At 37.0% G+C, this 24539-nt stretch overlaps 1 protein-coding gene across 4 annotated transcripts in view; it reads right to left on the reverse strand.

Moving 5' to 3' along the window:
- Positions 1–24539, reverse strand: part of IL33 (interleukin 33) — a 54744-nt gene that overhangs the window by 22849 nt on the left and 7356 nt on the right. The window contains exon 1 of one of the 4 annotated variants that reach the window (XM_060199302.1): positions 15925–15949. The exons of the other annotated variants lie outside the window; for them this stretch is intronic. The gene's annotated coding sequence lies outside the window, so the exon portion shown is untranslated. Of the gene's footprint in view, positions 1–15924; positions 15950–24539 lie in introns of those variants that run through there. 4 annotated transcript variants of the gene reach the window in all.

Below are 24539 nucleotides of genomic sequence, written 5' to 3' on the forward strand. Positions count from 1 at the left end.
TAAAAAAATGGAAGTCATAGGATCAGAGGTGGTGCACAAGGTTCACCAATCTGAGGGCTTACTTTCAATCCTCAGCACCACAGGTGCTGGAGTTCTGCTAGACAGAGAGATCATATATATATATACAGATGATAGCTAGACCTTAGAAAAAGAATCATACTGCAAATATTCTTTTGTAAGTTGCTTTTATTTTCCTAAATAATACTACATAGTGAACACATGTCAGAGACATTTGTTCCATGAAGCATAAACAGCACCCAATCATATAAATTTACCACAACCAGTCTTTTACTGATGGACACTTAGACTGTGTCCAGTTTTTCCTTTTCTTTTTTCTAGTATCACCAGTTGGGCAACTGACAGTTTGTGTGTGTGTGTGTGTGTGTGTGTGTGTGTGTGTGTGTGTGTGGTGATACTTGAAAGATCTTTGTAAGTTCATTGGTAGTTTAAATTCCTGGGAATGAGGTTAATTAATCAAAGCATACATGAATTCATTATTTAGCTAGATATTCCTGATTGACTTCCAAAAGTTTGTATTAATTTATAATTTTTTCCACAATCAAGGTAAGTGACCTTTTCTTCATTGGCTTAGATTAACGAGTATCTTTACCTTTATGATATCTATCTCTCTAATGAATGGAAAAATATCTCATGGTTTCTCATTTTATTTATTTTATTCATTTTTATTTTGCATAAGACAGGAAAAAGAGACAGGTAAGGCAAAGGGAAAGACACTATAGGTTGTATGTACCATCAACTCTCTATCAAACATTTCTGTTCTCCATAAAATTCTTTCAACTTGTCTCTTGTCCTTGATACTTTATGTGGTGCCAGGGACTGAACTCAAGTCATCATGCTTAGAAGACCTGCAGTCTACCTCCTGAGCCTCTATTTGTTGCTTTTAATAGGTCCTCATATAGGCATGATACCACTACTTAAAAAAAAAAACAACTGAGAGGGGAAAACAGTAGCATAACTCCATTATCCACATTTCATGCACAGCAAGGTGTGTGCTCTACTGGGTGAGCTCTTTCCTGGCCCCCTGTTTCTTTAATTTTTAATATAAATATTATTCCCCAATCCTGTAAATTATTGATTTATATGAACTCTTTATAACATAAAAATGTGTTGCAAATTTCTTCCAGTATCATTTTTCTTTAGACATTGTTAATAGTATATTTTAGACCACACTTATGTTTTCAGACATTTATGTGATAAAATTCATATGATCAAAATTAATGTTTTTCAATACGTTGTGTGGTAAAATTCAATTCGCATTTTCTTTTAGAACTTAAGAATTTTGGGTCATGATTCAAAAGACTTCCCCTATTCCAAAGTTCTAAATAAATTTTGCTGTGTTTTTTTTAAAACCTATAATTATTTTTAAACTTTTTTTTTTCATCTGTTGAGACCTTTCCTAACGCTTAGGACTACCTAGTTCCATTTCAAATGGAACACTTGCTAACAAAGTTACAGACTCTAGGTATAACCAGGGCCTAAAGGATAGGGTACACACACACATGTATTCATAAATTAATGGAAACTATCTACCACAAAGTAAAAGTGCTCAATAGTCTGCTGTGATTAGATTTAGACTTAATAAGCTCAGCAAGCAAGAAAAAGACCTAAAGAAGGGCAGGAGGTAGATAGGGTTATGCAAAGAGACTTTCAAGCCTGAGGCTCCAAGGTCCCAGGTTCAATCCTCCACATTCTCATAAACCATAGCGGAGCAGTGCTCTGGTTAAGAAAAGAAGACCTAGGAAGTCAGGCAGTAGCACAGTGGGTTAAGCACAGGTGGCACAAAGCAAACCGGCGTTAAGGATCCTGGTTCAAGCCCCCGGCTCCCCACCTGCAGAAGAGTCACTTCACAAGTGGTGAAGCGGGTCTGCAGGTGTCTATCTTTCTCTCCCCCCTCTGTCTTCCCCGCCTCTCTCCATTTCTCTCTGTCTTATCCAACAACAACAACATCAATTATAACTACAACAATAAAACAACAAGGGCAACAAAAGGGAATAAATAAATAAATATAAAAAAACAAAGAAGACCTAAAGAAGACACTGTAAAGTGTCTAACAAAATATAACATTATAAAAATATATTAATATCTAATACCTTAATCTTTGATTTTTATTTTTAGTATAAAGAATAAGTTGGAGATTTTTTTTTCCTAACTACTTATTTCAACTATATTATTCCAACAGTTGCAATCTACTTTAGACAAAATGAGGTTTCATGTGTTATGGTAGAACCTGTATGCAAAGGGCTAGGAAGACAATGGTGAGGAGTGTGGTTTTAATCTTATATTCAATAGGAATCTTTTGAACGTTCTTAAGCTTAAGCTAGTGAAAAATGTTATAAAAATGTCTTATGTGTGCATTTTATGGTTGTGTGACTTGAAAGAATGCCAGTTAAGATGCGGACTACAACAACCCAGGCAAAAAGCAGTGGACAGAGCTGTTAGAAGAGGAGAGACAATGACACTGTAGGCATTTCATAGAGCTGTCAGATATTAGAGTGAAAGGGGGCTTCAGAAATGCCATTTCAAGGCTTTTATAGTTAAGGGTAGAGTGAGTATGACAATTCAAGTTTCATTCCCAGTTCAGGGCTGTGTCCTCCACAGTGCTTCCATTTCACTTTCTGATTGTGGGTTTTTCAGCTCTGGACTAGGGGTGGGGAGTAGGGAAGAGAAGTGATGGTGGTGCTTATAGTAAAGGACCAGAAATCAAGGTTAGGACTGGAGCTTATTGTCAGGGACAGGCAGTGAGTGTTATATGAGTTTGAGGTACCTGAGGAACAATGCTATGGAATTTTAGCAGCTAGCTGCAACTGTATGGTCTCTGCTAGCTCCTTTTCTTCTTTTACCCCCCTGGAGTCTAAGATTCTCCAGAATTCTGTCCTTAGACATCTCCCGCCAAGCCTGCTTCAAACTAAGCCAAGACAATCCCATTCTCCCCACATTATCAGCTCTCATGCCTTTGCAAATGAGCAAATCTATATTGTTAATTATCCTTCACCCACTCAGTTGCAGCTGACTGCTAAAATTTATTCAAAAAACAAACTCAGTATACACAAGGACTCAATATAGATAAGGACTAAGCAAGACTTTGTCAAGAAGCAAGAGTAATAAGAGGAAAACAAAGAATATCTTAAAAGAGTAACAAGGGGGAGATGTTGCTTATTAAGTAGGTGATCTTGGGCAACCAGTCTCTAAAGTCTTAGATTCCTTATTGTAATAATTTTCTTTATAATAATTTGAACTTATTTGGTTGCTGTGAGAATCATGTGAGAAAGTTTACTGTAGGCATTTAACATACTAACTACCACATAGTAGGAATTCAGTATGTATTATTATTATTGGGGCATGAGATTCTTGGGTATGCTTTCATGCAGAAACAAAGGAGTCAATGAAAAGTGGAAAGCAGGGAATCAGGCGGTAGTGCAGTGGGTTAAGTGCAGGTGGCGCAAAACACAAGAATGGGTGTAAGGATCCTGGTTTGAGCCCCTGGATCCTCACTGGCTGGGAAATTGCTTCACAAGCGGTGAAGCAGATCTGCAGGTCTCTATTATTCTCTCCTCCTCTCTGTCTTCCCCTCCTCTCTCCATTTCTCTCTGTCCTATCCAACAACGATGACATCAACAATAATAACTACAACAGTAAAACAACAAGGACAACAAAAGGGAATATATATATATATATATATATATATTTTTTTTTTTTTTAAGTGGAAAGCAATATAAAACCCTGCCAAGAAAAAGGTGAGGAAAAGAGGATTAGTGGAAGGATCACCTTGGAAAGGAGGTGGAAAATTCTCCTATAGGAAAGGGAGAAAGAAAATGTGAGATATGTGAAATTTTATCCTTTAAATTTTTTTTTATTGCTGTCAGGGTCATTGCTAGGGCTTTGTGCCTATATGTTGAATCCACAGCTCCTGGTAGTCACTTCTTTCTTTCTTTCTCTCTTCCTTTCTTTCTTTCTTTCTTTCTTTCTTTCTTTCTTTCTTTCTTTCTCTTTCTTTCATTTGATAGGACTGAGAGAAATTGAGAGGGGATGGGGAGATAGACTGGAAGAGAGACAGACGGCTTCATTACTTGTGAAGTATCTCCTCTATATGTAGGGAGTGGAGGCTCAAACCTGAGTATGTATACCACCTTATTGCCTGTCCCTCATTTTTTTTTTCTTTGCCAAGTGTAATGGAAATGGCACTATGGCAAATGTAATGCCAGCAACTGAATTCAGGACCTCAACTTGAAAACCCAAATCTCTTTATTTACTGTGCTACCTCCCAGGCTTTGGCTATGTGAAACTTTAATATCAAGGGACATGGATTTAAGGATTTGGTAATATAGCCTGAATCTTCTTTTTTATATAGAATATTTATTTATTTATTTATTTTTCTATTTTGCATAGAGACAAAGAATTTGAGAGGGAAGGGATGATAGAAAGGGACAGAGAGAGAGAGAGAGAGAGAGAGATGAAGTTAAAGAGAGCTGCAGCACTGCTTCACTGAAGCTTTCCCCCTGCGGGTGGGGGCTGGGGCTTGAACCAAAGTCCTTGCACATTGTAATGTGTGCACTCAACCAGCTGTGCCACCATCTGGTCCCAATCTTCTTTTTACCTGAATCTTCTTCAAAAAATTTTTAGTAAAAAGACATAAAGAGGCTAAGAGGAATAAGTTTGAAGATAATTGAACAATGTCTGAAAGAGTTTATAGAGAATTAACTAATGACTAGGAATCTATTGAATATAGAAGTTTCAGTTTGAGAAGATAAAAAATTGTTTTGGAGATGGATGTGGTGATCATTAGCCCAAAAAATTGAATGTACTTTATGCCACTGCACTATTACATTAAAAATGACTAAAATGATGAACTGTGTTTATATTTATTTGGCCACAATTACTATAATTTTGCAAGAATTAAAAATTGAGTGGGAGAGTTAAAAATATGAGATTGTTCATAAGCAGGGGAATTCCAATGTTCCCTATCTTGGAGGAAAGACTGTTCTGATGACAGTGGTGGTTAGGATGAAGTTTTGTGGGTGAACTGTGGAAGAGTATTAAAGAGTCATTGAAACAGGCAATGAAGTCACCAAGGAGGATGACAGCCCAGGAAACACTGAAGAGGCAAGGATGTGTGACCAGAATGGAAATAAATTAACTTGAATAGTTAGGTCCAAGTTTGAGGTTAGAAAGGGCAATGGAAAATGAGAATGTATTACTTTTGCTGCTTGCCTTAGGAAATACGTACCTATGAACAGTGGGTTTTGAGATAGTAGTGTCAGTAAAGGAAATTCACATTTTAGGTAATGAAAGGAAATAGAAGGAACTCCTTAAGAAAAAGGAGGAGAGGGTAAAGTGTATATGTGTGTGGAAGAAGAATATGTCTGAGGAAATGACATAATTTTAAATTGTGGAAAAAAACCTGAATGGAGATTTTAATCTCAAGAAATATTAGTTTAAATAGAAAGTCACTGGCAACTCTGAGCAAAACAACAAAATGTATGAGTTACAGTCATTTCCAAAGTTGCACTATGTATGGTTGTCAATTGGCTGAATAAGGTTATCAGAAATTTACATTCAAAAAATGTTGAGGGTCATTTACTAATCAGGGACTTTGTGTTCTATCAGCATTAATCTATGGAGTACCACATGAAAATTCTCATATTAGCTAGAATGTGTGAAATGAAAAAATCATTTATTGAAACTACTAGTATTTTAATATGACAGGCAGTAATAATAAAGTTAAAATAATGATGAAAAATGTATGTTCCCTAAAGAAATTTTTGGATGATTAAGTGTTGAGTCATCGATGTCATGGAAAGTAACTAAATATTTCTTTGAAAAGAAATATGACTAATAATAATTGCAAGGAAATCCTAAGCTTCCTTAGTTTCCCAGCTCACAAATGATACTTGATTTGTATCTGCCTATACTTTGCATAAAGTGTTGCTTAATAAAAGGAATAGAAGAGTAGTTAACACTTATTTAGTACTAGACTATGTACTGAGGATACAGTATTGAACAAAGCAAACTGCTTCCTGTCCTTCTGAAAATTGTTTATTGTTTACTTAGGAGATACATGTTGAGCAAATAATCAGACAGATATCATGTATGAACAATGGTAAAGGAGAATTAGACTGATAAAGAGGGTAAAGGAGTAGAGTGATGATGTCACGGTCAGTGAAAGTGACACTTAAGCTCTATCCAAAGAATGAAAAGAATATATGAAAGGGACAATGTCTTCTGTGCAGAGAAAATTCCAAGGGCAAAGACTTTGATGGGAGCGTGAATAGTTTTGGTAAATGGGAGGGTCAATGTGACTGGAGCTGAGTGAGAAATGAGGCAAGTACAACATAATGGGGTTGGGGGTGGACAGGGACAGAAGTCAGATGAGGACACATCTTAGCAACTGGGGGAGGGAGCTTAGATCTTTTTCAAAGTACATTGAGGGACCAAAGAAGTGTTGTAAGTGATATAGGATATGAATGGGTTTGGTCTGAAAAGATTGCTTTGGCTACTTTATAAGGAACACCTGGGCAGTAAAAGGGAAGGAATGAATGCTGACGTGAGTTTGCATTAGCTTAAATTCTTAATAATGGTGGTGATAGCAATTATAATTTTGGCTATCTTGTGTGAGCAGATACTTTCCATACACCTTTTCTTTTTGTTGTTGTTGTCTTGGAGCTTCACTGCTCAGGGTAAAAAAAAAATTTTTTTCAGATAGACAGAGACAAAGACAAAGAAGACAAATGGAGAGAGGTAAAGATTCCATAGCACTGAAATTGTCCCCAGAGCAATACAGTCTGTACCTGAAGCTGGGTCATGTGCTGTCTTGCTGATAGTTTTTGGTTTTGATGTAAGTTTAGTCCACAAGCCCATACATGTTTTAGAAGTACAATTTCTCACCTGTTCAAGACACATTGCCCTGCCACCATCCCCACAAAAGCACCAATATTTCTTCATTTCATTGAGCTTTGGTTATTTTCTTAGCTTTGTTTGTTTACTCCATATGGGTGGAGTCACTCTATATTTTCATTTCATATAAGTTATTTCAGTGTTTTTTGTAGGTCTGAGATAGTAGTGATGAACTAATTTAGTTGTTGCTAGCTCTCATCATCTTCTCTTTGTCTTTGGTCTTTGCCATTTCTAATCACGTGCTTTGATGAATTTAGGTTTGGATTCAGTTATCTTGGAGCTCTTTGAGTTTCCTGGATCTGAAGGATCTATTTTCTTTAATTTGGGAGACACATCAGCTAATATTTGTTCAACTATTAGTCTCTCTCTTTTTTTTTTTATCTCTGTGGAACTAATGTTGCTCTTCTTGATGTCCCATAACATTCTTATATTATCTTCATTTGTTTTACTCTCTCTCTCTCTCTCTCTCTCTCCCTCTCCCCTCATCTATATTCCTGATCTGCACTATTACCTTTGACATGTAACTTCCTGCAGGTGTTCTCCTATGGTTTCTCTCTGTGTGTGTACGTGTTTTAGCTCAGCCATTTCATTCTCATTGATTTGATATTAATTTTTTTCCTATAATTTTTCTCTTCATTTCTCTGATTTTGCTGTAGTCTTCCTCCACAAATCTTTTCCATTTTATTAGCATCTTTAGGACTGCAGCTTTGAAGATTTCCTAAGGAGATCTTATAGCTCTGCTGAATTTGGGGTGTCCTTCAAGTTGCTGTCTTGGTCCATGGTTGCGGGTAGTTTTCTCTGGCTTCCTATTATATTTGAGTCTCCACAAAGACCAGGTCCAGAAGTCTGTGTGATCAGTCAGTCAGTGCAGTGACCAAAGACTTACAGTCACAGGTACCTCTGTGAGGCTATATTACTGAGGTTTTGTCAAGCCAGAAGTTTGATGTTGTAAGTGTATCACAAACTAGTGTGAAGACTCTGATCGTTTGTGCACCTATGGAGTCTGAGTCTTACAATGGCTTCTTTCAACTGCCTGCAGTTGCCACATGTTTTATAGTTGGGCTATGAAGGTAGCAGGGAGGGTCAAGTGGTAACAGCAGCAAAAATATTCAATTGGGCTAGGAGGGTGGCAACAGATGCAGGTGCAGACTGGGGCAGGCAGCAACAGCAGATGTAGCTGGGATGTGCTGGGCAGCCACAGGCTAGGTCATGTGACAACAGTAGAGGTAGCCATCTTGATTAGATGGGTGACAATCGGAAGAGGGCTTAGTAGGCAGATGGTTGCAACAGAGCCTGGCCTGACTGAGTATTGTGGGACCAAGAAGAGAGCAAATCTGCTGAGTTTGTGGAAATATTTCTATCATTGACACCTCCATTTAAGACTTTTTTTCTGTTGTTCTTGAGCTCCAAATTCCTTTCTATGCAACTTTCCCCATGCACATTGTAGTTGTCTTTTTTTTTTTTAACAAATTGTATTTTATTTATTTATTTATTTTCCCTTTTGTTGCCTTTGTTGTCTTTTTATTATTGCTATAGTTATTCTTGTTATTGATGTCGTCATTGTTAGATAAGACAGAAATGGAGAGAGGAGGGGAAGACAGAGGGGGGGAGGAGAGAAAGATAGACACCTGCAGACCTGCTTCACCATCTGTGAAGCGACTCTCCTGCAGGTGGGGAGCCAGAGGCTCAAACCGGGATCCTTACGCCGGTCCTTGCACTTTGCGCCACTTGCGCTTAACCCGCTGTGCTATCGCCCAACTCCCTACATTGTATTTTTTATTGTGGTGGTGGTAGAAAAAGTAAGCAGGACCTGCTAATCTGCTATCACCTTGGATGGAATCTGTACATTATCTTCAGTTACTACCATGACCATGGTATCTGAAAATAGATGCCTCCACTTATAAACGGGGAAAAAGAAGGTCCAAGTAAGTATGTTACTGTGGCCACACAGCTAGTAACTGAGCTTGAACCAAAAATCGAATACATCTGGTCCTTTTTCTAACTCCTTGGCAGCTATTGGTAGAATGAATTGAATTTCAAACCTTAAATCCCACTTACTGATTTATCAAACTTATATGTTCTTGTGTGGTTGGAGGATTTAAGACTGCATGTAGGAGAATAACACAAAGGGATCATTAGATACTAGAAAATTATTGGGAGAAGACCCACTCCAAAACTGATTCTATTGTTAGACAGGAGAGGAAATGATGGGCATGACTAAGGTTGGCAACACTATGTGACTTAATTCTGTGAGATCTTGTAGGAAAGCAGGCAACAGTGAGAAAGGAGAGTAGTTATAGTTATTCTCTGCTTCCTTGGGTGCAGTAGTTTCACTTCTTTCTTCAAGAAGATTAGAATATGTGATGTGGAAGACAGGGAGGTTGATGTTTGTGTAACAATGAGACTGCTTTCTCACCCAAACTGAATCACTTTGTATCCTCCACTTTCTACCACTCTGAAAGTTCCTATGTGCCATTTACATGGAAGCAGGAAGTAATGTTTCTCCTGGAGAAAGGAAAAACTTTGTAAAGAAATCTGGCGGTTGTATTGTTATATGGGAAACTGGGGAATATTATATATGTACAAACTATTGTACTTACTGTTGAATGTAAAACATTAATCCCCCCCCCCAAAAAAAGAAATATGGCAAATCAATCTGTGACTAAAGTCAAACCCTTTGTGAGATGAAGGGGAGGGCAGTACGCATTTTTAGGGAAATGTTATTTTACATTTTCAAGAATAGTGACATTGTAAAACATTCCTCTACTTTCCCACAGTTCCCCTGAATGTAATTTTATCCAGTCATTTTTCTCCTCTCATAGTTTGTGCCTTTCCACTCTTTTAAGCTTCATTCAATCTCTCCTTCAACATCCTGTACATTTAGACTCATTGGACTGCTCACTGTTCAATTCACTATATATTTTCACAGTTCAAGGACTTTGCTTATCTAATCATGCACAAGAAGCAGAAATATATTGCTTCCTTTCTTATTTGCTTACCATAGCCAATTCTGTTTGTTTCCCTATCTGTCCATAGGGGGAAGAATCTTAAGTTTTCTTGTTTCCCAATGCAATTATTCATATTAAGCACTCAGTTTTTTGTGTAGTATGTAGTCTGGATAAGACCTTGAAACAAAACTGCAGATAGATATGGATAATTGCCCACATCTCAAAAATCTACATAGTAATAAGTTAGAACTGTGACTCCAGTTGTGAAAAATTAGCACTACTACTACATTTTGACCTACCAAAATGACAGTTTTATATGACTGAGCATAGCAGAACCTAAGTGTTCTGTTTTTGGGTGAACGGCCTTATAAAAGTATTTAAAGAATCTGACTTTATATTCCTGTGATTTCAATGTAAACAGACATTTTTTTCTTTTTCAGTTTGGTGTGCTACTTTGTTTTCTTCTCATAGTCTTGTCTGTCTTCTACATATATTTTGAAAGCCCAGTGATGCTTCGGTAACTTTTGGTTACGTAGAGATAGAATGTCCTCTTACTTCCAAGCTTAAAATCAGGATTTGCTCATTCCCTAGAGGCCCCTTCAGATCTCTAGGTTTCAGTTTCTACTCTCAGAAGAAAAGAAAAGAAAAGAAAAGAAAAGAAAAGAAAAGAAAAGAAAGAAGAGATCCATGGAATTCATGGCCTTACAACCCCTTAAACTTCTTTTCTCATGCTTTTATATAAGATTCCAGTTTACCCCCTTATATCCTTTCTTCCTAGGCTCACTCCTATACTAGCTTGTCCACCCGTCTTTAGAAAATGCATATACTCTGCCTAAGCTTGGTTTTCCCTTTCTCTTTTTTGCACGAACTATCAGTGAGAGCAGACAATGAAGGAATTAAGTTGGATGGAATTAACCTGAAATGTCATAGGTGAATGTGAATCTGAAGTCTGGGTAAGTCATGGGCTTAACAACATTTTGTTTTGAAATAAAATTAGAATTTAAAAAAGTCAGTAGAGAAGGCCAGCAGTGGCATACCCTGTTAAGCACACACATTACCATGTGTGAGGTTTTGAGCTCAAACCCGGGTTTTGAGCCCCCACTCCCAACCTGCAGGGGGGAGGTTTCATGAGTGGTAAAGCAAGTCTTAAGGTGTCTTTTTCTCTTTCCATTTCTGTTTCCCTCCTAATTTATATTTATCTTATCAAGTGAAAATAATAAAATGAAAATTAAAAGGAAAAATGGATTAGTCATGCAGGCACTGAGACCCAATGATAACCCTGATGGAAATTTAAAAGAAAAAGTTAGTAGAGTCTATGATGTATTATTGTGGAATTTTTCTGCTTCCCCTTCATTGCTTTCTCCTAGAAAATAACACAAAACACAAAAGATTTTTGGTTTTTAATTTACTCCTATAGTTTAACGTCAAGATTGATTAAAAAATGAACTTAAGTCAAAATTGGGTTTGTTGTTTTTTCTGGTGCCAGGGCTTCATGCATGGGTAATTTCACCGCTTCCAACATTGACATTTTGACTCAAACAGAAAGATACACAGAGAGGAAGGGAGGGACACCAATGTTTTCCTGGTGTCAGAATGTTGTAATGTGATCCTGGCCTTTGAACCCTAGCTCTCTGCATGGCAGGGCATAGACCCTGTCTAGGGAGCTATACCTGATAGATTGTTTCTCTTTTAAAAATACTTTAAATTTTAAATGGACAAGTAATATGCACATGATGAATTTAAAAAAAAAATTCAGGAGTATTAAGACTTAGTGAATATACAGAGCTAATATAATTCTCCAGTTTTTAAAATAACTAACCCTTACATATTGTTTACTATGTACTAGGTACTATACATATTTAAGTCAACCATAGTCATTTGTCTGGGGTACCCTATTATTTTATGAAGCACAAATGGAGCAGGTAAGTTGTGCAACCAAACATTTTCAAAATTCATGAGGTGCTTTAATTTAAGAGGGGAAGCATCCAGACCAGGTAAGACATATCTTCCTGTAGGAGACCAGGTCAGGGGAGAAATGGTGGAAAATCTTTTTCTGACACAAACCTCATAGTAGAATCTGTGAATCAGCTATCAGAGGACAACCTCCTCCATGGCACCAAGGTGCAGCTTTAAGAGACAAAATCTCCATGTCCTATGTGCAGTGGTGATGTGTGCTGCTGAAATAGCTGTCAATGTGCTATGTGCTGAAGCTCACAAGATCTCTAAAGGGTACATGTAGTAAAGGACACCACTGCCACTGACCTCCCAGTCTAGATTAGGGTAGGAGAAAATGTCTCAAATCCTTAAGACAAATAATTACACAATTGGGTGAAGGTTCCAAATCCATGGGAAAGTTTGCCAAAACTTGCCACATATTATAAATGTGTTCAGTGTTCCATTTAAGGCCATTATCTGAACGGTTCCAAGGTTCATTGCTCTATGTTGTTTTTATTTCCCTTCCTTCCTTCAGACCCCATGTGTGCTGGACTCTTGTATCTTCCCCCTGAAAAAGCCACAATTTCCATTTCCCAGTCTACTCCACACTCAGTACAGAAACCCTTTATTCATATTGGCCTTCTGCTTAAAGTTTCCTAGGTCATGCTACTGAAGAAATAAAATTAAGCGTTGGAAAACATGGTCACGTGATCATGCCACTGAAATTGTTTTACCCTGTAAGGGAGAGTGAGATTGTGGCCTAATTCAAATACAGTCAGGAATGGTTTAGCTAGTGAGTAGATACAGCAGTATCATAAAGAGAAATGATTGTACTTTATGGCTAGAACATGGAATTTTATTTTTACTTTTATCAGACCACTTCACAGCTCTGGTTTATGGTGGTGCTGGGAATTGAACTTAGGACCTTTGGTGCCTTGGGCATGAACATCTTTTTTGCATAACCCTTATAATATCTCCTCTGCCTTTTTGGGAGAAACTTTCTGTGTTGTAGGATCCTTTTCTGAAAAAGAACTCCAAGAGATATAAAAAGAGAAAAATCATAATTTATTCATACAAATGTGGTTTATATGATTAAATTTATATTTGCTCATTATAAGGCTAATTTTTGGATTTAAATTTCTAGCATAATAGTGGATTAGTTATGATGATCAACTTTCTAACAAAAACAACTAAAATGCTGAAAGAAATACATTTTCAAAAATATTTTCAAATTCATTTGTTAATCTAGCAAGAAAGTAGAGTATATAGAGTTCAGAACACTGAGAGGAAGATCAGTTTGTTTTCTTTTCTCCCCAGCGTTATCTGTCCAATGGTAGACAAAAGGCAGAAAGATGAAGTGCAGGAACCGGAGAGGGAGAAAGAGAGATACCTGTAGCACTGCTTCACCACTTGCAAACTTTTTCTCCTGCAGGTGAGAGCCAGGGGCTTGAACCTGAGTCCTTGAGCACTGTAATACGTGTGCTCAACCAGGTATGCCACCACCCAGCCCCAATTTGTAGTATCTTTGTACAAGTAGGAAGGGCAAACAAATCATTATCTTGACCAAGTTTGCTTTAGCCAGTCATAATGCATAGACACACAAAAAAATTCCAGACAAAATAATAGTTTGCAGGCAAGATTTATAAAGCAAACAAAAATATTAGTTAATAAGGTAAAGACCCAAACCTGCAAAGACTTTCGTGTTAGAACAATCAGAAATGTCATATAAGGCAGTTGATTTTAATATGTTTAGGAAGATGTAAAAAAAAAATTTTTTTTTAAATGAGCAAGTAACAACTGGCTTTTAAAGGGATTCAAATAAAATATCAGAAATAAAAATATGTTTTAAAATTAAAGCTTTTCTGTTCACTAAACAGCATTTAAGACACATATTAAAAGAGCCAGTGAGCTACCAAAATGTACTTGATGATATCCTATAAGCTACAAGCCAGACACATATAGAGGTGGATAATATCTTGGAAGACAGAAATAGTTTAATGTGTGTTTATTTGAAAATTTAGGAAGAGATGATAATATGAGGAAGAGACAATAACTGAAGATATGTGGCTGAACAGTTTTTAGAATTTTTGAAAGATTTGATTCCTATGCACCCCTAGCAGGGGAAAAAAAGAGAGAAAGAAAGAAAGAAAGAAAAGAAAGGAAGAAAGAAAGAGTGAAAGGAAAGAAGCAAGGGCAGTAGTAAGGGAAAACAGAAGGCAAAACTTAGACTGGGTGTGGTGTATTGCATCAAAACAAAGGACTCTGGGGAAGGAAAAACAGAGATGGGATAGAGGAACTCTGGTGTCCCGGTGTATGATAATGGAAAAGGATCGAGGCTGGGAGAGTGCCATGCAGACACCTATCACGGAGAGGTATGAGATTATATCTGTGAGTCAACAACTATACTGTAAACCATTACCTCCCCATAAAGTGAGAAAAATAAAAGACGAAGCTGCATATCTTGACACATCAATTCTGAAATTTCAGCATATGTATTAAAAATAGAGATGACTTTAGTGTTAGTCACTGAAGACAATGATGGGCTGAAAGGAAGCTTTCACTAGGCTTATAGGTAGATGTTTAATATTAGAGTGTCCCCAAACCTATGAAATCAGTATCAGACATTTGCATAACCACTATATCATCATGACGGCCTACCAACTGCTTTTAAAAAACGGCAGATCTCAGTGACCTAAAACTTATTTTACAAATGAAGTGTCAAACAAAGCAAGTCATACTCAAAGTTACACAACTAGTGAGTTAGCATGTAGTGTAACCAGGACTAGAATTCAAGTCTCCCAACTCTGAGTTGTATCCTGTATTCTCCTGCTGTTTCTTCAAAACGCTGAGCATGGACATTTTGGAAAGCTATGGGCCCTTGGAATAGACCTAAAATAGACTTCCTAGCTCCTTCTAACATTAAGACCCCAAATTCCATCTGCTATACTTTGACCTTTATGTTCCTGATTATTAAACAATTTATTCTGCTTTTTATCTTAATGCTTTTCAGCCATCAAGTTGTAGATGCTACCATGATGCCAACCTGCCTTCCCTGGGCATATGACCTCACTAATGTGTCCTGGAGCCCCACCTCCCCAGAGCCCTACCCCACTAGGGAAAGATAGAGACAGTTTGGGAGGATGGATCAACCTGTCAATGCCCATGTCCAGCAGAGAAGCAGTTACAGAAGCCAGACCTTCCACCTTCTGCACCTCATAAAGATCTTCGGTCCATATTCCCAGAAGGATAAAGAATAGGGAACCTCCCAATGGAGAGGAGGGTATTATGGAACTCTGGTGGTGGGAACTGTATGGAATTGAATCCCTCTTATAACACAATCTTGCCAATCATTATTAAATCACTAATAAAAAATTCAATCCCCCTAAACAAACAAACAAAAACCATTAAGCAATAGCAAGGAAAAACAAAGTACAAAGTAAGAACAGGGAACTTCTTGGTTATGTCCTTATATTTTATATGTGGACTTTAATAGCTGTTTCAATACGTTCTTATTTCTAGGAACCAATAAAACCACTCAGTTCTTGAATGGATGTAAGGGGATGCAGCCATGATTTTGTTTCCTCTAAGGTTTTAAGACAACATCAGGGTAGAGTGAGAAACATCTTAGATGATGTGATTAAAAATGAGTCACAGGAAATAGTTCTGGCACACTATTCTGAATAAGCTGGCAGGGGACAAAGGGTGGAGGCCAAAATCTCCTCCTAGACAAAGGCTTTGCTGAGAAATATACAAGGTAAAAACAGGTGCTAAACCACAGAATATGTATATACCTGAGTTGACTAGGTTACAAATTAGTCCTCAAAACTGGAGGTAAACTCCAATACATTTTGTTTCATGTCACTACTTTAGACTTGACTTATTTTTGTAGATATGTATACTTAAATATAGGAAGAAAAACAGATTTCCTGGTCTGGAGGTGGCGCAGTGGATAAAGCATTGGACTCTCAAGCTATGAGGTCCTGAGTTCAATCCCTAGCAGTACATGTACCAGAGTGATGCCTGGTTCTTTCTCTCTCTCCTCCTATTCCTCTCATTAATAAATAAATAAAATATTTTTTTAAAAAAAGAAAGACTAATTTTGGGGATCATCATGATAGTATATACCTACTTTGCAATTCATGTTGATGTCCCTGAAGCTGTGGTGTCTCTTTCTCTCTCTATTTCTCTCTCTCTTGCTGCCTTTTTCTTTCTGAAAATATTGACCAAGATCTGTGAAAACCCAGAAAAAAAAGACAAATTTCAAAGCCAAGCAATACTGATATATTAAAATACATCATTTATGTCCTTTCATGGAAAGAAAATAATTGTATCAATGTGTATATTATATGCAATAATTTTTTGAATATTGTCTAATTCTCCAGAAGTTTACCCCAGTATATGAATGCATCTGTATTTGGCAGCCATATAAACAAAACATTGCTTAATGAGCACAAAAATGTGTCCATTCATGCCAGCTTTAACTATGGGAGTAACTCTCAAATTCAAACTGAAGGGATTTAATATTTACATAATTCCAAATTGTAACAAGGATGCAGTTCTTTGAACCATATCCTACTTCTGGTCAGGTGGATAGCTATTTGAAAAGTGTGTGTGTGTGTGTGTGTGTGTGTGTGTGTGTGTGTGTGTAAGAGATGAGGAAGAGAGGAGAGAGAGAAGAGAAGAGAAGAGAAGAGAAGAGAAGAGAAGAGAAGAGAGCCATTTAGTTTTGCTATTATTTGAACCTGCTACTTCTTGAATATGCAAGTTCCGTGATACTACTGTGAATCTCTCTAGTCACTGCTGTTGGAAAAATGCAATCAAGGATGTGCAGAAAAAGGGAACTCTGGCACACTGATGCAGCTTCTATAGAAAAATGGTGTGGAGAGCCCTTAATAAAAAGAAGGGAAATATTTTCATGCCTGATGCACCAAATGTCCCAAGTTCAATCTTTAGCATTATCATAAGGCAGAGCTCTGGTTAAAAATAATGAAAAGGAAATATTGTAAGAGTGTGTAATCCACTCTTAGGCATATATCCACAGGAACATAAAAATACTAATTTGAAAGTATAGCTACACTATTCACAATAGCCAAAATATGAAATCAACCTAAATGCTCTTTGATAGATAACTAGATAAAGAAATCATAGTATATATACTCAATGGAACACTACTTGACCATGAAAAAGGTGAAATTGTGTAATTTAGGATAAAACGAATGGGTTTGGAGGTGATTATGCTAAGTAAAATAAAGAAGTGAAAGGCTATTACCAGATGTTTTCACCCATCTGTGGAATATAGAAAACTGCTTTTAAAACAAATGAAATTTCACAGATAGTGGTAATCACAAACTGACTCTTCAGTCTCTGTGAAAGCTATGGAAATTATAGATGGGAACAGGAGGAGGCTAGCAGGCAGACATAAAAGATCGTAATAATGCATGAATTAATTTCTAAATAGTTCAAACCTCATAATCAAAGAGAATATATTATATTAAGTGCATAGTAATGTCTATCCTTGCACAGGAGTAATGACTAGAAGACATGAGGAGCCTTCTTGAATTCTGTATTCTTTTCTTTCTTTATGTTATTAGACCATGTAAGGCGTTCTCTCTGTGACAATTCATTAAGCTGTACAATCATGATATATAAAATACTTATGTATATGCTATATGAATAAAATCGGTGTAAGTCAAAACGGAGACTTCCAGTGTATTCTAAAATATATGAGTTACATATTCTCGTGTGGTGATCAGAGAAGCTCACTGGCAAAATTAAATGAGCACTGTCTTTGCGGTTTAAGAAGTTAAAGGCGTGTTAATGTCTGTGCTGAAAAATGCACTGAGTTGACTGGAAAGTAGACAAGAAATGGATATATTTTTCTCTTCCTTAAGAATGAAATAAGCATTTCTGAAATGCCTGATGGAAGACTTAGCTTTCTGTATTACATGAACTGAAAAGTAACTAGATTAAATGACATTGGTGAAGTGGTTTTCAGACTAAGAATTCTCAGGGTCACTTTTTGAGGAGTATATCCAACATAGATAACTTCTTTTAAATTGAAGTTAATATTAGTTTGCAACATAATAAAGATTTCAGTTGTAATCAGTTATAAACATTTGTATATGTACTACATTATCTTCACTACTGAAAATCTAATTCTGGGTGGGGGAGATAGCATAATGGTTATGCAAACAGACTCTCATGCCTGAGGCTCCAAAGTCCCAGGTTCAGTCCCCTGCACCACCATAGATCAGAGCTGAGCAGTGCTCTGGTGTTTCCCTCTCTCTCTCTCTCTCTTTCTCTCTCTCTCTCTCTTCAACTCTCTCAAAAATAAAATAAATAAAAATTAAAAAAAAATATTAAAAAAAATCTAATTCCACCCTTCACTATTCAACTGACCCGAAGGGTAGTTTTGAGAAGGATTTGGCTGATATATGGGTGAGAAGTCTTAATAAAACTAAGAATGGCTGGAGTTTTGCAGAAATTAGGGGATATTGAAGGTTACCTAGAATGGTTGTTGTTTCCTAGCTAAAGATCATTTTATTTTATTTTAAATATACTTATATATTTGTTATTGGATAGAGAAATTAAGAGGGGTAGGAGAGATAGAGGGAAAGAGACAGAGAGATACCTGCAGCCCTGCTTCACCTCTCATGAAACCTGCGGATGGGGACTCAGGGTTTGAAATAGCATCCTAGTGAACTATAATGTGTAAAAGCAACTAGGTGCACCACTGCCTAGCCCCAAGGTTGTTTCATTTTCTCAGGGAAGAAATATCCAATTGCAGAAACATAAGCCATTCAAGACAATCCTGTTTCCGTCCAACATTAGTGGGTCCAGGTGTGGAAATGTTACTGTGATCACAAGTGGTGAAGCAGTGCTGTGAGTAGTGCTGAGTATTTCTACCACTCCCTTCCTCCTCAATGTCTCTCTGTCTCTATCCAAAATAAATAAATAAATAAATAGATAGATAGATAGATAGATAGATAGATAAATATTTATAGAAAAGAACCTGTACTAGTATGGAAGCTGTTGTCTGGTAAATCATTACCTCCTTAAAAAAGAAAAGCATGGGGGAAAACACTAGGAGCAATAACTTCTGATTTTTTTTCATTCATTATAAAATTTTCCCCACCATGGAACATTAGATTTAAGAAGGCTAGTGTGAACAATGAATTATGAACAATCTGTAGTTAGCATATTTTACTGAACTTGTTCTACGGAATTACATTGAAAAAATTAACTGCTGTGAGTTTATGGCTTCTTTTTGAACTGCTTAACTTTATATTTCAATCTGTTGTTTTCAATTAAAAAAAGTCAACATTTGTTTATAAGCTGCAAAATATCCTGAGGCATTTAGTTTAAAAGCAAAAGGAAACAGATTTTGCACATCTACTGCACTTAATCATAATTTCACAACACAGTTAAACTTTCCAAATACTAATTTGACCTTATTTCTTAAATTTCTATAAATATGTAACTCTTCATTAAAGTTGAAATTGACTATAGTGAAATATAGAGAAGTTCTTTGTCTCTAATTAAGGACTCTCATAAAACAATCCATATAATGATGACAAAGTCAGCAATTAGGGAAATAGTTGGAGGCACCCAATGTAGACAAGATGGAAACAAAGGACTGACATATGTGTTTTCTGACTATTATATAAAGCAGATTTGTTTAAAATTTTATGGGAATCAAATATCTAAGGTGTTGGATTTGCTTATTCAGGTCCGTGGCCGGAAACTTTCATACAAGTGATTGGAAAACTTCCATATTCAGTATTTTTAATTTCCTTTAAAAATAGAATTTAATATCATCAAATGATGGCATGTGTTAGTGGTTAGCCATTTGGTTGTGTAAGAAAATTCCACAGTAGTGGCATGTCATGAGCCAAGACAAATGAGAAAGAATCCAACCATTGGGAGCATATCAGTTAAATACCAGCATTGGGTGGCACTTCATTCTGACAGTGAATCACATCAACTAGTTTGAGAGAATATAAGACTGAAGGTGTTGTGAAATAAAGATTTACAGAACATTGATACTCACAGCACTACTTCACCACTTATGAAGCTTTCCCCTTGCAGGTGGGGACTTGGGACTTGAACCTAGGTCCTTGCATATCATAATGTGAGTGTTCAACCAAGTGCACCACTATCTGACCCTAAAATTTTTTTTATTTTTAGATTTTTAAAAATATTTATTTTCTTTTTGTTGTCCTTGTTGTTTTTATTGTTGTTGTAGTTATTAATGTTGATGTTGTTGTTGTTGGATAAGACAGAGAGAAATGGAGAGAGGAGGAGAAGACAGAGGGGGAGAGAATGATAGACACCTGCAGACCTGCTTCACTGCTTGTGAAGTGACTCCCCTGCATGTAGGGAGGTGGGGCTCAAACTGGGATCCTTATACCAGTCTTTGCGCTTTGCGCGCCATGTGCATTTAACCCGCTGCGTTACCGCCGGACTCCCTCTGGCCCTAAATTCTTCTAATGTTTTCTACAATATATCCTGGGATGCACAAAAGGCAATCAAAAAAACCAGAAATGTACTTCTAAAAAAAAAAAAAAGTCCACTGCCTAGAAATCATGTGAAACAATCTTGTCAGTATTAAAACTGTATTTTCTTTCAAACAATTAAACCATATGGGCATAATCTTAAAAGCAGCAATGCAGGGGTTTGGGGGGGGTAGGGAGGAAATGTGGGTGAGAATTCTGTGGTCTGAGCTGGGAGAGAGCAACTTTTTAGAGTGAATTGAAGTTCTTTGTTTTGAAGGATCAGTTACCTAATTACGTCAGAGAAACGTGTGTTTCATGTACAAGGAGAGTTGATGATTTTACTCTTTCTCTGAGTTACTAAAGCCATCTGCTTCTATTCTGTGACCTCCACTAAAGACAAAAGGTCTGGCATAGGATCTGCTTTCTGTAGTTTTCTAAATGCTGATCCGTCCATTATTAAAGAGATTTGGCCTCTGTGCATCAGATTACGGCATTTCTTGTAAACCAACTTGGTGGCAACAAAATCCAATTCAACTCTAGACATTGAATGTTTTTAATTGAGCCTTTCTTTTTTTTTTTTTTTTCTTTCCCTCTTCTATTTCTTGGTTTAAGAAAAGCAGCAAATAAATCCATCAACCTATTTAGTTATGAACTTTACTTACTTTGAACCGATCTGGCTATTTAACTTTTTATCCCGTCTCTGGTATTTGCTGTGTTTAATTTTTTTTTCCAGTCTACTGAAACTTCTTTCCTGTCTTGCAAATCATTATCCCCTTAAAAAAGAAAAGCACTAGGCGAAACACTAGGAGAAATAACTTCTGATTTTTTTTCACACATTATAAAATTTTTCCCCACCATGGAACATTCAATTTAAGAAGGCTGGTGTGAACAATGAATCTGTAGTTCACATATTTTACTGAACTTGTCCTATGGAATTACATTGAGAAAATTAACTGCTGTGAGTTTATGGCTTCTTATGGCAAAATCCGTTATCTTTATTGCTTTTAATGATTTATAAGCAGAAATAGCAGAAGATTAAGAATTAGGATATGTAGCCTCTCCTTTGATCTCTTAATCCCCTGTGTATAACCTATTGCATTAAGATAATGCTACTGGGGATGTGCTGAGTTTCTATGATGTGTGAGTGCTGGTGGGCTGGACCAGGTTGCCTCAGATTTTGTGTCTGGAGCATCTGTGAGTTTGGGGGATAAGGAGGTTTAAATGTATAAGAGAATACAAAAGGCATATCTTTGCTAGTTCCTCTGATTAAAAGATGGCAGAGTTTGGGAGAAACATCTCTTAGACAAAGTAGGATTTGGTTGAACTAAATGTAGAAGGAGAGGAGGAAAATTCCATGAGAGAGAATCTCAGACCACTGCCCTTGTTTCAAGTTGTACGACACTTGTCCTTTTCCCAGATTGGAAGTTCAGAACCACTCTTAATGTCCAGTTACAGTGGCTGTATTTAATTTAAAAATTTTAAACTATTGTGATGATTTTTTACTCTTATTTTTTATTTTTGTTTGTATGTGTTTTGTATGAATATGTTTGTGTATATACATGTTAGTTATATATGAATGTAGTTGTGTATATATATATTTTATTCTTTTACACGAAATGAAATATAATTGCTTTTGGAAATGAAGTAAGACAAAATACATGGGAATGAACACACAGGTGTGCAGATGCTTCTTTTATTCTGCCCACAGTTTTCTTTTTTAAAAAATTCTTTTTATTTTATTGTTTTATTGAAAGATTAATGTTTTACACTCAACAGTAAATATAATAGTTCATACATGCATAAAATTTCCCAGTTTCCACATAACAGTACAACCCCTACTGAGTCTTCTGCCATCATATCACTATATGGAATTTTAAGTAGGCTCATAGTTGGTTACCTGATAACTGGGTTTGAAAAGAAAAATAGCAGGGTGAAAAAAAAATTGTTCTAAATGCCTGTCTTCTTCTCCAAGATAAGACTTACACATGCTCCCCACCTGCTGTGAGAAAAATTCAAGAGGGGTGAAGCAGATCTGAAGGTGTCTCTCTTTGTCTCTCTTCTTTTTCTCTCAGTCTTTTTTCTATCAAATAAAAGAAAGAGGAAGAAAAACAAGATAAAATGGCCACTGGGAGCAGTGTACTCATCATGCAAGCACTGATCCCCAGCAATAACCCTAGTGGCAATAAAAAAAAAATAAAGACTTGGCCATAGTCTGCGTTACATAGGTATGATCTCTTTCAGAGTGTAGTGATACAAAGTGCAACTGGTATCCACTTGTTCTTTAATAATTCCCTCTCCATTGTTACCAGTCCTCTCTATCAGGAACAATAAAATAGACCCCTTTGTGGGCCCCCCATAGGACCTTGCCCTCAACTTGGATCAACAACAGTAGAGAATGTTCCATCCTCTGAAGGGACGACATACTCTATTCTACATCTGAGGCAGATGGGTCAATATTGGGGCAGCTTGGAATGTTCCTATTCATGACCATAGAATGTGAGCTCAGATCTACAAGGATGCAGAGGTCACATAGGCTCCTAAGCTGAAATATGGGCTCCAGACCACATCAAATCGATGGGGTTTACAGTCAACAATATTTATACCCCTTTCCCATATTAGGGAGCTACTCTCTTCCCTGATCCAGCTTTTTTTTTTTTTTTTTCCTTTACCAGAGCACTGCTCACCTCTTGTTTATGGTGGTAAACCATAATTCAGGGGATTGAACCTGGGACTTTGGAGACTCAGGCATGAGAGTCTCTCTGCATAAACCATTATGCGATCTACCCCTGCCCTGATCCAGCTTTTTCAGCCATGAATCATCTCCCCACACAATAACTTGGATCCATTGGCATATCAGATTTCAGGCTCAGGGGGAAAAAAAAAAAAGAAAAAAAAACTAGTATAGCTATAGGCCCTTTGGAATATAACTAAAATAGGCCTACTGGCCATCTACAAAATGGAGGCCCCCCCCCCAACTCTTCATCTGCACTATTCCAGCTTTTAGTTTCCTTTGTACCCCCAACCCCCACCCCTCTCACTGAACATAAATAGCCAAGGCAAAAAATACAAAATACACCAATAGAAAAATATGCTTAAACAAAAAGCAACTAAATCAACTATGGCAATGAATCAGGACAGAAACCCAGAAAAAATCCTAAGTAAGACAGAAGCAACTATAAATAAGGAAGATATCAAAATAATAATTGACCTATTAATTACAGAAATTAGGACAACTATTGAGGAAAAGTCTATCAGAAATAGGGAAACAACAGATGAGACCCTCAAGGATAATAGCTACCTCGAGGTATAGAGAACAGAAAGCTGAAATAGCTGAGCTAACAGTACAGCTAGCAGAACAAGCTAATATTACAACTGAGCAAGGTAAAAAATATAGCTGAACTGAAGAAGAAAGCTGAGGGAAGGGAAAGCAGATTAACAAAAGCAGAAAACAACTAGTTAGATAGAGGATGAGTTAAAGAAAACTAAGAAGGAGGTAAAAGAGCTAAAAAAAAAAAAAAAAAGAGATTGAGCGACACTGAAGACAAAAACAGACATGTGGGATGACCTCAAAAGAAGTAACATTCATATAATTGGCCTACCTAAGGAAGAAATAGAGGAAGGGGAAGAAAACATCCTAGAGGGAATAATAGAAGAAAACTTTCCAGCTCTAAACAACAAAAAGGACATTAAGATTCAAGAGACCCAAAGAGTCCCAAACAGAATCAGCCCAGACCTGAAGACACCAAGACACATTATAGTTACAATGAAAAGAAGTACAGATAAAGAAAGGATCCTGAAGGCTGCAAGAGAAAAACAAAAAGTCACATACAAGGGAAAACCCATAACACTATCAGCAGACGTCTCCACTCAAACTTTAAAAGCCAGAAGAGAATGGCAAGATATATATCAAGCCCTCAATGAAAAATTGTTTCAACCAAGGATATTATATCCTGCTAGATTTTAAGGATAATGGACCACAGGGAGTCGGGCAGTGGCGCAGGGGGTTAAGCACACGTGGCTCGAAGCACAAGGGCCAGAGTAAGGATCCCAGTTCGAGCCCCCGGCTCCCCACCTGCAGGGGAGTCGCTTCACAAGTGGTGAAGCAGGTCTGCAGGTGTCTCTCTTTCTCTCCCCCTCTCTGTCTTCCCCTCCTCTCTTCATTTCTCTCTGTCCTATCTAATAATGATGACATTGATAACAACAATAATAATTACAACAACAATAAAAAATAAAAATGGCAACAAAAGAG

The sequence above is a fragment of the Erinaceus europaeus genome, chromosome 10 (genome assembly GCF_950295315.1).
Source record: "Erinaceus europaeus chromosome 10, mEriEur2.1, whole genome shotgun sequence".
Lineage (NCBI taxonomy): Eukaryota > Metazoa > Chordata > Mammalia > Eulipotyphla > Erinaceidae > Erinaceus > Erinaceus europaeus.